The 12,659-nt window shown below is 45.3% G+C and overlaps 1 protein-coding gene across 5 annotated transcripts in view; it reads left to right on the forward strand.

Annotated features, from left to right (window-relative positions):
- The window catches only part of Nhsl1 (NHS-like 1), a 216,228-nt gene that overhangs the window by 73,674 nt on the left and 129,895 nt on the right, over positions 1-12,659 (forward strand). The gene's annotated exons all lie outside the window — the stretch shown is intronic.

Below are 12,659 nucleotides of genomic sequence, written 5' to 3' on the forward strand. Positions count from 1 at the left end.
GACCAGGCTGGCCTCGAACTCAGAAATCCGCCTGCCTCTGCCTCTCAAGGGCTGGGATCAAAGGCGTGCGTCACCACTGCCTGGCTTTACTGTTTTCTTAAAGGTTATATACTAATTTGTTTTAATTTCTCATGATAATAATCATGCCTCCAAATGCTATCTGGATATAAGACTAAATGTTTAAATATTACTTCTTGGTTTCAGGGTCACGGTCAGTTAAATGGTATCTGAAGGCTTCCGTGCTTCGGTCTCTTTATCCATTCACCTTGAGCCATTAACAGGGTGGTATTAACTACCAGTGCCTTTACTCCTTGGAGATCCGGTACTAATAGCCTGTTACCTGTCCTTTGGTTGATTGTGGTCTACAAATTCTCAAAAAGATGCATCTAAAAATGACAGTGATTTTTCTGGATATGGATCGCCTCTTGAGTTTTGGTGTAGTCATGGCTGTCCCACAAGGTGGCACTATTGCCGTGCTTCAGTGAATCTTTATGTGGAAATCAAGGTCTAGCTCCGCCTGGTTTAAATATCTGTGGTGTCTGCCATTCTGTGTTGTCTCAGTATATTTCTAAAAGGCGAAAGGAAAATGCTAAAACCTTCCTTCTCACATTATCCAATGAATTTTTATTATGAATTCACAGAGTTAAGTTTTGCTCATCATTGGAATCAGGAAAAGGGCTGATGCTGGAATCTCAAAAACCAGGCAAAGTCAGGAACTTCTCTGTGCTTGCTTTCTGAGAACTGGGAGAGTAGTCACTTGGGGGGACCGGAAGTTATGCTTTTAGGAGACAATAGGAGAGACTAGCCTCCATCATGGAGTGGGATTTGTAATATGGGTGTTGGCAGTGAAAGGTTCGACAGGGTCAGGGCTGAGGGGTGAACTGCATTATGAGAGCCAGCAGAGGAGAGCAAAAGCGGAGAGGGTAGAGTGGGCCCAGTACTCTCCTCAGGGGAGGAGGGAGAATCAAGTCAAGACTCCCACTTCTGTTGCAGGGAGCTATGGCTGCCCTCCAGTCGCCAGCACAGCTAGCTCTATCCTTTTCCTTGCAAGGTAACTAACTGGAAACTTAGAGAGCAGACTGAACACCCACTGCTCGGAGAAGGAAGTGGTGGCAGAGACTGTGGTGATGACAGACAGATGTCCACCGATGACAGCTGGGCAGGAGAGCTGAGGTTGGGGGGGATGGGGCACTGTGAGCAGGGGGATCAGAGAGAAATGACCGTGGAAATGGGACTGCGGCTGCAAAGTGAACAAATCCCTTGGTATAGTAGGTGGCAGGGCCGAAGGAGAGGGAAGTGGGGATAGCAAGGGTTTATTATTATTATTGTAAGTGTGTCAGTGGAGAAATTACCCACAGGTCATTTGGCTAAACCTGAGGCCTCTTGTGTATGTCATATTGTGGTTTCAATATGCTGGGCTCAGAGAATGGGAATTGGAGGAAGTGATATTGTAGGGGTGGGCTTTGAGACCCCCCTACTAGCTGCTCATGAGACAATCTTCTCCTGTTTGCTTTTGGGACAAGATGTGAAACTCCATGCACCGCGGCTGCCTGGGTGCTGCCCTGTTTCTGCCACAATGACAATGGACTGAATCTCTGAACCTGTAAGCCAGCCCTAATTAAATGCTGTTCTTTATAAGAGTCCCCTTGGTCATGATGTCTCTTCACAGCAATGGAAACCCTAGCTAAGACAGAGGGGTTGGTTTGTCCCTGCTGAACTACAGACTTGCTCCTTACTCTGAGTATGTCCTAGAAGGCAAACGCAGGCCTTATCCATCTTCTGACTACATATAGATTGCTAGATGGTCTACAGATAATGCATGAGCCAACTGTCTCCATGTGTATCGGATACAGCCTCTCGGGTGGCTCTCAGGTCCTTCTGTAGCAGTTCTGAGCGTCTAGGGTGGAGTCCAGGGGTTTGTAATTTAGTACTGGAAGACGTCACTTGGGACCAGGCTCATTTGGACTCTTTAAATGAAGCAATGCCTGGAACACTGCTCTTTGTTTTGCATGTGTGTGTGTGTGTGTGTGTGTGTGTGTGTGTGTGTGTGTGTCTGTGTCTGTGTGTGTCTGTGTGTCTGTGTGTCTGTGTGTGTCTGTGTGTGTCTGTGTCTCAGGAGCTGTTCACCTTGTGATTCCTCCCCGCCTCCTCACCCGCCGGCAGGGCATGGTGTCTACAGAGGCCAGAAGAGGGCATTAGAATCCCTGGAACTGGAGTTCCTGACTGTCGTGAGCCACCCTGTGGGTGTGGGGAATCAAACCAGGGTCCTCTGGATCAACAGTTTGTGCTCTTGACCACTGAGCCATCTTTTAGCTTCCGTTCTGTCCTTTATCCCTCGTCCATACTGTGCCCACAGTGCCGTAGAGCACTGCTGGGTTTTATCTCTCATGCTGCTGACATGGTGGATGGGTACTCACTCAACTTCTGTTTTGTGACGCAGACACAGGTTTGAAGTTGAAGCCAGGTTCCTCAGCCAGGCAGCGTTTGAATCTGCATACTCCTTCCTAGTGAATCCCACCATTTTCTTTTACTGGTGGTGGCTCTATTGCAGGTGGGTTGTGCGTTCTGCCACCTGCTGGTCATCTACTAAAATACAAATCATGTTTTGAGTCATTCTCCACATATAAGACAGGCTTTCAAACAGGACTGTTCAATAGACATAAATGAGGCATAATGACTGCTTTAGTACAGCCAACTGCTCTGAGTTGAAAGGTTTACATGTAGTGCTGCAAACCTGACAGAGCTAATTTCCTCTTATTTGGAACTTTTATTTTTTTCAGTCCAGGTGTTAAAATTTAATGAGAACAACATGTTTTAAGGGATCAGTTTTCTGTGTTAATCTCACAAAGAATGATCTTTTTATATGCCACATGTCTGTTCTAGGGATAGATGATTTTGGTGGCTCAAGGCATTGGGAGGGCCCTTGAGATTCAGATTCCATGCTGTTGGAGAAGTGTGATCTTGGAAAATGGCTATATTTCCTTGTTATTGGGGTTACTTTGACCATGTGGGACTGTGGGTCTCAGTATTGGCAGGAAGTAACAATTTCCAAACGCTTAACAGAGCACCTGCTTGGTGCAGGGCCCAGCAGGATAAACTGCATAGATGAGAATGTCTGTGTAGTGTGTGACCTCACAGCGACATTTCCTCATTGGGATATCTCTGAGACCCTATGTTCCCGAGCTTCTGTAATTGAAACACACTGAAGTATGTGGTTTCATTTTCATGGTGACAGTCGGAGGCACCATCTGATTCCTTCTGGGTGATTCTAAGTGGTCAGACTCAGGCGGAGTTCGTGCTTAGCGTTGGATGCACCTTTTCCCCTTTCTCCTTTTTGTTTAGGTTTTTGATTTTTATGGTATAGGGATGGAACTTGCACATGCTAGGCAAAAGTACACTGCCTCTGAACTTTGACATCCTCAGCCCCTGGGTTGGATGCATCTGAGACTGTTTTACATTGTAGTTAAGATTAGAAACAACATAGCCATTTTCACTTTCTGCCTTTTGCATGTAACTATTTGTAACACACCTAGTGCCTCCGTTGGCAGCTCAACCTTCAAAAAGGAGCCGTTTAAAAACATACTGCTCTTAAACAGGGAAGAGGAGTGTGAATACACAGCCCAGGAAGGGATGCACGGAACAAAAGCTCTAACCACATGGTCTACTGAACCGGAATCCTTTCTAAAACATGGCTCCAGCGTTCCACGTGGGTGAGAATCTAGGCACCAATACATTTCAGCCGGGTCTGACCTCGTGTCTGTACTCTCTGAGCAGTGCTAGGCTAGCACTCACAAACGGACACCATCTTGTCTGCCCGCACCGCCCCCCCCCCCCCACACACACACAGACATTTATTGGGCTACTGATAAGCACTGAATTCAACTATTGATTTCTTTCCTGGGAGGCTTTAGCTTCATTAGGAAAGTCAGATTTTGATCTTTTCTGAGCTTCGATGTAATCTCATTTTTAGAGGAGGTCTCATCTGGCTTTGGCCAAATAATTATACTTACATATTAATTTCTAAGTGACACTTCGTTGCTTTTTGGAGTCATGTCATTTTCGTAAGTGACATCTGGCCTGGTGTGTAACACATGCGTCACTTGACTCTAACTGCCCGTGTGCTGAAACAGTCTTTCAGTTATGAACCTACCTTTAGCCAGATGTGTTTTTCCTATGACTATAATCAGTCATGCTCTGTATCTTGCTTGCAGAAGTCGGGAGACTGATACCTTTTCTTCTGTGTTCTGTTAAAATATTATCAGTGTAGCAAACTTCAACATATGCTCAGAACAGGCTGTGAGAGAAAGGGAGAGGGAGAAGATTGACTTTGAAGTGACTTGCTATCATCATTACTGTCAGGATTGTCAGTATCTGTTACATCTGTTTGCTTTTGGAGACAGGCTCTCATCCTGGCTATGTAGTCCAGACTGGTCTCTAACATACAGCTGTTCTCTTGCCTCTTGATTTTGGGCTCACAGGGAGGCACTTGTCTGTCTCTGCCTGCCTGCCTGCCTGTCTGCCTGCCTCCCTATCTATCTATCTATCTATCTACCTACCTACCTACCTACCTACCTACCTATCTATCAAACTGTCTATCTGCTGTCTGTCTGTCTGTCTATCAATCTTACTTTTAAGCTAAACCGCTGACTACTCAGTGTAGGTAAGGTAAGGTGCTTATACCTTTACAGTAATTATTATTATTTTCCATAGTAATTTTTCTTCACTTGTCAGGATTTTATACTTCTCTGTAAACGACTTCCTGTTTCTCATCATTTTGGGGAAGAATTATGTCTCCTAACAGACAGTCAGGATGAGAAATACAGCAGCTTTGGAGTTTAGAGTTTTCAGTGGAACCTGGATGCTCCTAGAGAGAAGCCTTTTCCTGACAGGCCTCTTGTGCCCATGCAGATCTGCAGCATCCTTCAACAGGCCTGATGTGATTGTTCGAATCTGCTCCTGGCATTTTGGGGGCTCGGGGGTCCACTAGCCACACCTACTTCATGTGCCATGAGATCCTCTGATGCCCATTTTCTTCCACTGCTGAAACTATCTTGCCAGCAGTGGGCATTTGGGTGCCAGTGTGTTCCCAGTTAGCTTTCATTATGGTGGAGAAATGAAGCCCTTGGTGTCCAGCATGCAGTGGCTCCAGGAGGGACAACAGGAGACCCACATGGTACAGTTGTAAGTCTCCAGAGCTCTGTGTTCACTTGGGAACTTTTGGAGACAGCACTGTCCTTGTTTCTGAGTCTCAGTAGGAGAGAGCATTGCTGGGCTATCAGGGAGGTCATCAAGAGACTGTGTACTGTAGTGCCTGCCTTAGCTTCTGCTCGCCAGTTCAGTACCCTCCCATCTGCCCTCAGCGGAGAGGACCTTGCGTTTGCTTTGTAGACGCTTGTCACCCTCCCCTGAAGTTCCTTTTTGGATACACGCATCCTTTTTGATAGCATATCTTGGGGCAGTACAGTAGCAGATGATCTCTCCATGGAACGTCTCCAGTTTTTGACCGTGGGGAGACAGTGCTGTGAGTGTGGTAAGTGCCATTTCTGCCTTTTTGTTCTCTGCTTAGGAGACAGGTTTACCCCTTTAAGGCTCTGACAAGTGTGGCTGCACAGGCACACCTGAAGTACGCATCCGTTTTGGATTCTCATCTCCAAATAGTCTTTTTCACTTGGAGATTTTTTAAAGCGACTGGGCAAGCTGCCAGTGTATGGAACCACAAAAATTGTCCTGGTGAAGAGGAAAAGCAAAACAAAACAAAACAAAACAAAACAAAAAACCAAAACACCAAAGCCAATGTCAAAACCAAAGAGTTCACAACCAGAAAGCTCTTTCTATGTTCTTCATGTTACGGGTGTGTGGAGGAGGAATGGGGTGGGGGGCTCCCTTCGTTCTCCCAGGTTCTTTGGCCTAGCTACTACTGATTGAGTTGATCGGCCACAGCTCAGCGGCAGAAAAGACACTGAATTGTGGACAGACAGGGATTCGGTAAGATCTGAGACTCATCGACTTGTCAGTTAAGCTCAGGCAACATCTGAGTTGCAGGAAGGAAGCATTTGGGCATTCAGAGGGGAAGGGTGGTGGTTCTTATGGGAGGAGCAGTAGGGGCTATTGGTGAGTGTGGTGTTGTATAGATGGATACATTCTCTCAGCAATAATGCTGTTTAGAGCAGCTCTTGTCCTGGTATACATCCTGAGATACAGAGTTCTCTTTTAGATACAAATGGCTTTTGACAGAAGGGCTACTTTTCAGAACAACTCCTGTGTCAGCTCACATATGCCCACGAGGTGTATTTTGGAAGTAGCGTATCCCAGCCTCTTGCATTTATATTTTAGAATGGTGTGTCCTAATCCTCACCATTTCCATGTGACCCAGGAAACTAAGTATGTTAAATTAAAAGGAAATTCTTATGAAACACGTGTGACTTGTATAGGCATAGCCTGAGAGAGAAGCGCAAACACTGCCCTTTGGTCCAGCTGTAGTGGAGCCCTGAGCTACCCACATGACGTTGTAGGAAGGGGATCAGCTGCATCGGTTCATGACAAGAATCAAGTCCGTGAGCCCTTGCATTCCAGAGTGCAACGTTTAAAATACTATTTAGAAACTTAGCTTCAAAGGTCTGGACAGTATAGTTCTGCTTATGAACTATAAACAAATGAGTCAATACTATGTCTCAGCAAACACAGAAGTATATAGAAAGAGCATGTTTGAGAATGATACACACTAATTTGAAAAATCATTTCCATAGGGTGATAGGGAAAAGGCAGGATGCTTAGATATAGCATTTATTATTATTATTATTATTATCATCATCATCATCATCATCATTATTATTACTATAAAAAGCTGAAATAGGGGCTGGGAAAGTAGCTCAGTTTGCAAGCGTGAGGACCTGAGTTTGGGCCTCGAAACCATGAAAAATTGCTATGTGCTTGTGCTTGTATCCTGGGGAGGCTCTTCTTTTTTTTTTTTTTTGGTTTTTCGAGACAGGGTTTCTCTGTATAGCCCTGGCTGTCCTGGAACTCACTTTGTAGACCAGGCTGGCCTTGAACTCAGAAATCCACCTGCCTCTGCCTCACGAGTGCTGGGATTAAAGGCATGTGCCACCATGCCCGGCTGACTGACCGTTTCTTAAAAGGATCAAGGTGGACAGCTCCTGAAGAATGACAGCCAAGACTGAACTCTGGCTCCACATGCACCCACAACACCGCGCAGCCATGCACATCCCTCAACACATGTGGAGGAACGTTAATAAATAAGGACAGCTGCTAAGAATTATAGCTGTATTTTTTTAATAACTAGTATAATTCTGAAAGAAAAGTAAAAACTAGGCCAGCTTGGTGGCTCATGCCTCCAATCCTAGCAGAGGTAAGAGGATCTCTTGAGTTCAAGGTCAGCCTGGTTTGCAAAGTACTGTCTGAGTGCCAGGACAGCCTGGGCTACATGGAGAAATCTAGTATGGAAAACCAACAAACAAATAAACAAAATGGATAGAAAAATGAAAAGCTAGATGATTAGAGTAGCTATAGTTCATGCTTACTGCAAAACTTGTAGAAAATACATAAACAAAACCTGAAACGCGCTCCCCACCCACTATGCCACATTCTACCTGGAATATCTCTAATCTCTCAGATGTGTTTTCCCACTCAGGTGCCGTTCATTGGCACCATGTCTCCTCTTGTTCAAAAAAGCCTGTGCATTTGCTGTGAAATTATAAGTAGTGACTTCAACCATATATGTCTACTTGTTAATATTTATTTGTAAATTACTATTCAAGTTAGAACGACTCTGACTAAAAGGTACATTTCTATTATGTCCTGATATACCTCACAAATACTAAAGCAGGCATTAGTGACTAAAAATCGAGGTTTTAGTAGAATCTCAAAGTAGAAACTGAAAGCTTCCTATTTTTAAGATGTCCTTTTTTTCTTATTATTTATGGCATTTGTATTTAACAGAAGCAAACAGACACAGAAAGTAAGGTGTAAGGTATAAATCACAAACTCAGTGTCAAGTGTTCATAACACTTTATATATATATACTTTTGATTTTTTTAAAAGAAAGATTTAGTTATTTTATTTTATGTATATGAGTACACTGTAGCTGTCTTCAGACACACCAGAAGAGGGCATCAGATCCCATTACAGATGGTTGTGAGCCACCATGTGGTTGCTGAGAATTGAACTCATGACCTCTGGAAGAGCAGCCAGTGCTCTTAACTGCTGAGTCACCTTTCCAGCCCCTAGTTTTGATTGTTAATAGATTTGTTTTTTCTTTTGCAAAAATGTTCTGAATTGCCATTGCTAAAACTTCAGCTTTGCCAGGCAGTGGTGGCTCACGCCTTTAATCCCAACACTTGGGAGGCAGAGGCAGGTGGATTTCTGAGTTTGAGGCCAGCCTGGTGTACAGAGCAAGTTCTAGGGCTGCCAGGGCAACACAGAGGGAAAAAAACCAAAAAACAACAACAACAACAACAACAACAACAACAACAAAACCCAAAACAGTGTCTTGAAAAAGAAAAAAACAAAAACCAAGTCTTGCTCACACTTGATGGCTTAAAACAGGGACCTGAGCTACTCTCTGGCAGTCCTGGAGACCAGAGAGCTGTGCTTCCTGTAGAGCCTCCCGCAAGCTCCAGCTCCCTGGCTCAGCCAGTATCCAGAACCAGCGCTCAGGGTGCAATGCCTTCCTCTCAGCCTTTATGCTTACCTTCCTGTCCATAGCTCCCTCTGACACAGTGTGGACAGGATGCGTGAGCTTTCATTAAGTGCTCGCCCAAGAGAACCCCGGATAATAGCCTCATCTAAATTTTTTTTATTAAAGATTTATTTGTTTAATTTGTTTCCTGTGTATATATGTGTAGCATTGTGTGCAGGTGCCTGCCGAGGCCAGAGGAAGGTGCTGTAGTCTCAGTCAGAGGTGTATACCACTCTCTCCATATAAGGTCACACAGGCATGGCCCACCTGCCTGGACTACAAAACCAAGCAATTGTACTGGGGTTTATGTTCTACCACGTCATTGTTTTTGCTAAAGTATCTGCTGGCCAAATTCCATGGTGTGATAGCCAGTTCTCTTCAGGATTTTAGCAGCTGGTTGTAAATTATTGCCAGCTTGAAATTGACCTCGAAACTGGCAAGTACTGAAAATCAAGGCTTCCCCCATCCCCCAACACCCACGCCAGAGAGCTGCTGTACCAAAACACCACCCATGGATCAAATCTCTCTAACCACAAGAAACCCAGCCTGGAGTATCTCTCCTCCCAGTCACTGAACTCTCTGAGCCTCAACTCACTCATGGTTTCGCTTGTCTTCCCACCCCCTTTTGTTATGCTACAAGTAATTATGAATATTTGTATGCTGCAATAAACATTTTTTCCCTCTGAGCTAGAACCTATCTTTCATATTTTCCAGCCTGGCTTATTTCCTAGCAGGGGATCAATACATATTTGAACCGATTCCTTTACTTGGCCTCTTTTCCCCTGACGCTGGAGATGACTCACAAACTGATAAAAACTGAGGCCTAGGTAGTTTTATCCTCATCCCAACTGCACACATTTGTAGTTCTCTATATTACTTATTTGGAGACGAACTTGAATTTAGGTTCTTTTGGTTTGTGTGTTTTGAGCCGGAGTCTCCCAGTATAGCTTGGGCTGGCCTTGTGTGTGAGGTCCTTCTGTCTCAGGCTATAGAGTGCTGTGCTAGTCAAGGTGCATTTATGCACCTGACAGGAGTCAGGGTTATGAGTGACAGCGATCAAAAGCATACGAAGCACTTTGTACCCAGTTCTGTTGAGTGCTTTTGTCAGAAGGTCTGTCCCGCTCTCGTGGATCACTGCTAGTGTTGCTGCAGTGAGCCTGTTTCTGACTTGGAACAGTAGTGTACTGAAAGCTGGCTGAATTGGAAGCAAGCCTGTGACAAAACCAGTTGACACAGTGTGCTGAGTGAGCCAAGGTGAATGTAGTTAGAATGTTAGAACGAAACGGAATGAATGCTTTGCGAGGTTGCTCAGGTCAACTGAAAACCCTTTCGTCAAAAACACCTTTGGGGGGGGAGGGGTAGTGGGGGGGGGTAGGAAAAAACCAACCAACCAAAAAAAAAAAAAAAAAAAAAACCCTTCCCGCGTGGTCTGATCAGTTATTCTCTCCTGACAGCTCAGGGGCCTCTGCATCTCTTTGGGGAACTGAGGTGAATGTGGGCTGTGCTTCTGATCTTCCTTCAGCATTCGCTGCAACAGTTACCCGGTTAGGGTGCTCAGTTTCTGAGTTTTGGTAGATGAGAGTGAGTATTCACTCTGGACAAACCAAGACAAGCATGGAGGCTTTTCAGAGATGAAGCAGCGTAACGCTGTGAACAATTATTGTTCAGTCTTTAATTCAGATTATCCTGGTAGGCTTAACTTTTGATTTTGGGGATTTGGTGATAAAGGATTGATCACCTTGATGGTCTGATTATATCTTTATCTTGACACATAATAAACTCAAGAATATGGCACATGAAAATGAATGGATGGCTCCGTTGTTCAGTCCTGCCCAGGGAACCCCTCTGCTGCAGGGTTTGTTGGCTCCAAGGTGATCTGGGCACTGTTACCATCTCGTTGCTTTTTGGAGTTCAGAATTTCAGGCCCTTCCTCAGATCTCAATCTGACCGTGTACTTTAATAAGGTCCTCTGTGATCTGTGTGTTTAACAAGCCTCACAAGAAGCTGGTTGCGTAGGGGGAAACACTACTAACGGCAGCAGTCACTACAGCCCCCTGGGAACAACGGGAGTCAAGATTCTCAAAGATTGTTTGGAGTTTTACCCTTGACCTTTGTGTCTGAAAAATCTCAATGCTGCTGCTAGGTTTTAGGGAATTTTCTCACCTGAACCCCTTAGATAGGGTGTAAACTGGGTATAGACTTCTCCTTTTGGCTGTTGATTGCCTCACAACCTCTGATGGTCTCCGTGCTCTGTCACCTGCATCCTGTGTCCCCCTGCTGATGTTATTCCTCAGTGTGCTTCACCTCAGGGGACCCAGGGCATCGACCCTGCCATATTGCTCCTGCATCAAGTGATCCCGTGGGACCGGAAGGGTAAGGCTCAGGGTGTCAGATCTTCGAGCCTTTTCTGACTCACAGATGTGGAGCGGTAGACAAATGTGTATGTTTAGTCCCTTCATGTGAAAACAACATTACTCACTCATGCAAAGGAACAAATGGCTCCGAAAGCCGGACCTTTTATCCCAAGTTGGCACAGAAGTCCTGATTTCCCTGCCTCGACACCCAGAGTGTTGGGCTGTATGTAGACCACTGATCCATTTTGCAATTTTATTTTAAGACAGGGACTGTTGAGGCCAAGGCTGGTCTTGTTAGCATTCTTTCTAGGCTCCGCCCCACAGTTACCTGGCAATAGCCAGGTGTGCCTGACTCACTATAAAAGGGGCTGCTTGCCCCCTTCTCTCTCTCTCTTACTCTCTCTTACTCTATTACCTGCTCTGTTCCTGCTGTCCCCATTCTCTTCTCCCCTCTCTCTCCTGGCCAGCAGTCTCCATTCTGCCTGGCCCCTCCCTCCCTCTCTCTCCCTCCCTCCCCCATCCTCAATTCCCCTGCCCATGCCCTAAATAAACTCTATTCTATACTATATCCATCATGTGTCTGGTCCCTCAGGGGGAAGGGATGCCTCAGCATGGGCCTGCAGAGGTACTGCCTTCTACCTCACCATGCCGCACCTCTGGTATATCCTGGTATATACCAGCATATCCTGGTTCTTTCTTTTTTATAAAACACAAGAGGTCGGGGGCTGGTGAGATGGCTCAGTGGGTAAGAGCACCCGACTGCTCTTCCGAAGGTCCGGAGTTCAAATCCCAGCAACCACATGGTGACTCACAACCATCCGTAACGAGATCTGACTCCCTCTTCTGGAGTGTCTGAAGACAGCTACAGTGTACTTACATATAACCAATAAATAAATCTTTAAAAAAACAAAAACAAAAAAACACACAAGAGGTCTGAAGCTCCCCCGCCCAGGTGAAGACAACCCTGAGCTCCTGACCCTCCTTGCCTGTCTTCCAAGTGTTGTGATTATGGGCATCAGCACCCCCTCCCAATTCCCCGAGCTAATATTTGTTCCTTTTGAACACTGATGCTGTGGTAGGTGAGTGTGGAAAAGGAAGGAGAATTTAGAGGGGAGCTTGGGTGTGGCCGTGGGTGTGACATGATCTTGCCTTTGTGTTTTTGTTTCTTGGATACAGGCAACTGGGGCCATCCCAGGACTTGGGTGGTACAGAGAGGTATATGAGAAGTTCCAGGTCATTGTTGGCTATGTAGGGAGTTTGAGCCCAAACTAGACTACTTAAAACCCCACTTTACTTAAACAAACACCATACTAACCAAGCAAAAACTAAACACCCATTCCTCAAATCAGACTAAAAGTTCTCTCAGTTTGCCCGTGGAGATAGACTTGAATTATTAGTGTGTACAAATTACTGCCCAGAAAGATTTTCACTTAACTCTGCTCTTAAATTATTCATAAGAAGTGACAGTTGGGACCTACTCTACCCTTTTCCAGAAGTAAAAAGTCCCTGAGGGTCCTCGTCTGGGAGATTTGGGTGGTAATGCGATAAGGGACACATTGCTCTGTTCTTTCCCTCCCCCAGTTCAAGCTGTCTACTGCTGTGTGTGTCTC

This window comes from Mus musculus, chromosome 10 (genome assembly GCF_000001635.26).
Source record: "Mus musculus strain C57BL/6J chromosome 10, GRCm38.p6 C57BL/6J".
NCBI lineage: Eukaryota > Metazoa > Chordata > Mammalia > Rodentia > Muridae > Mus > Mus musculus.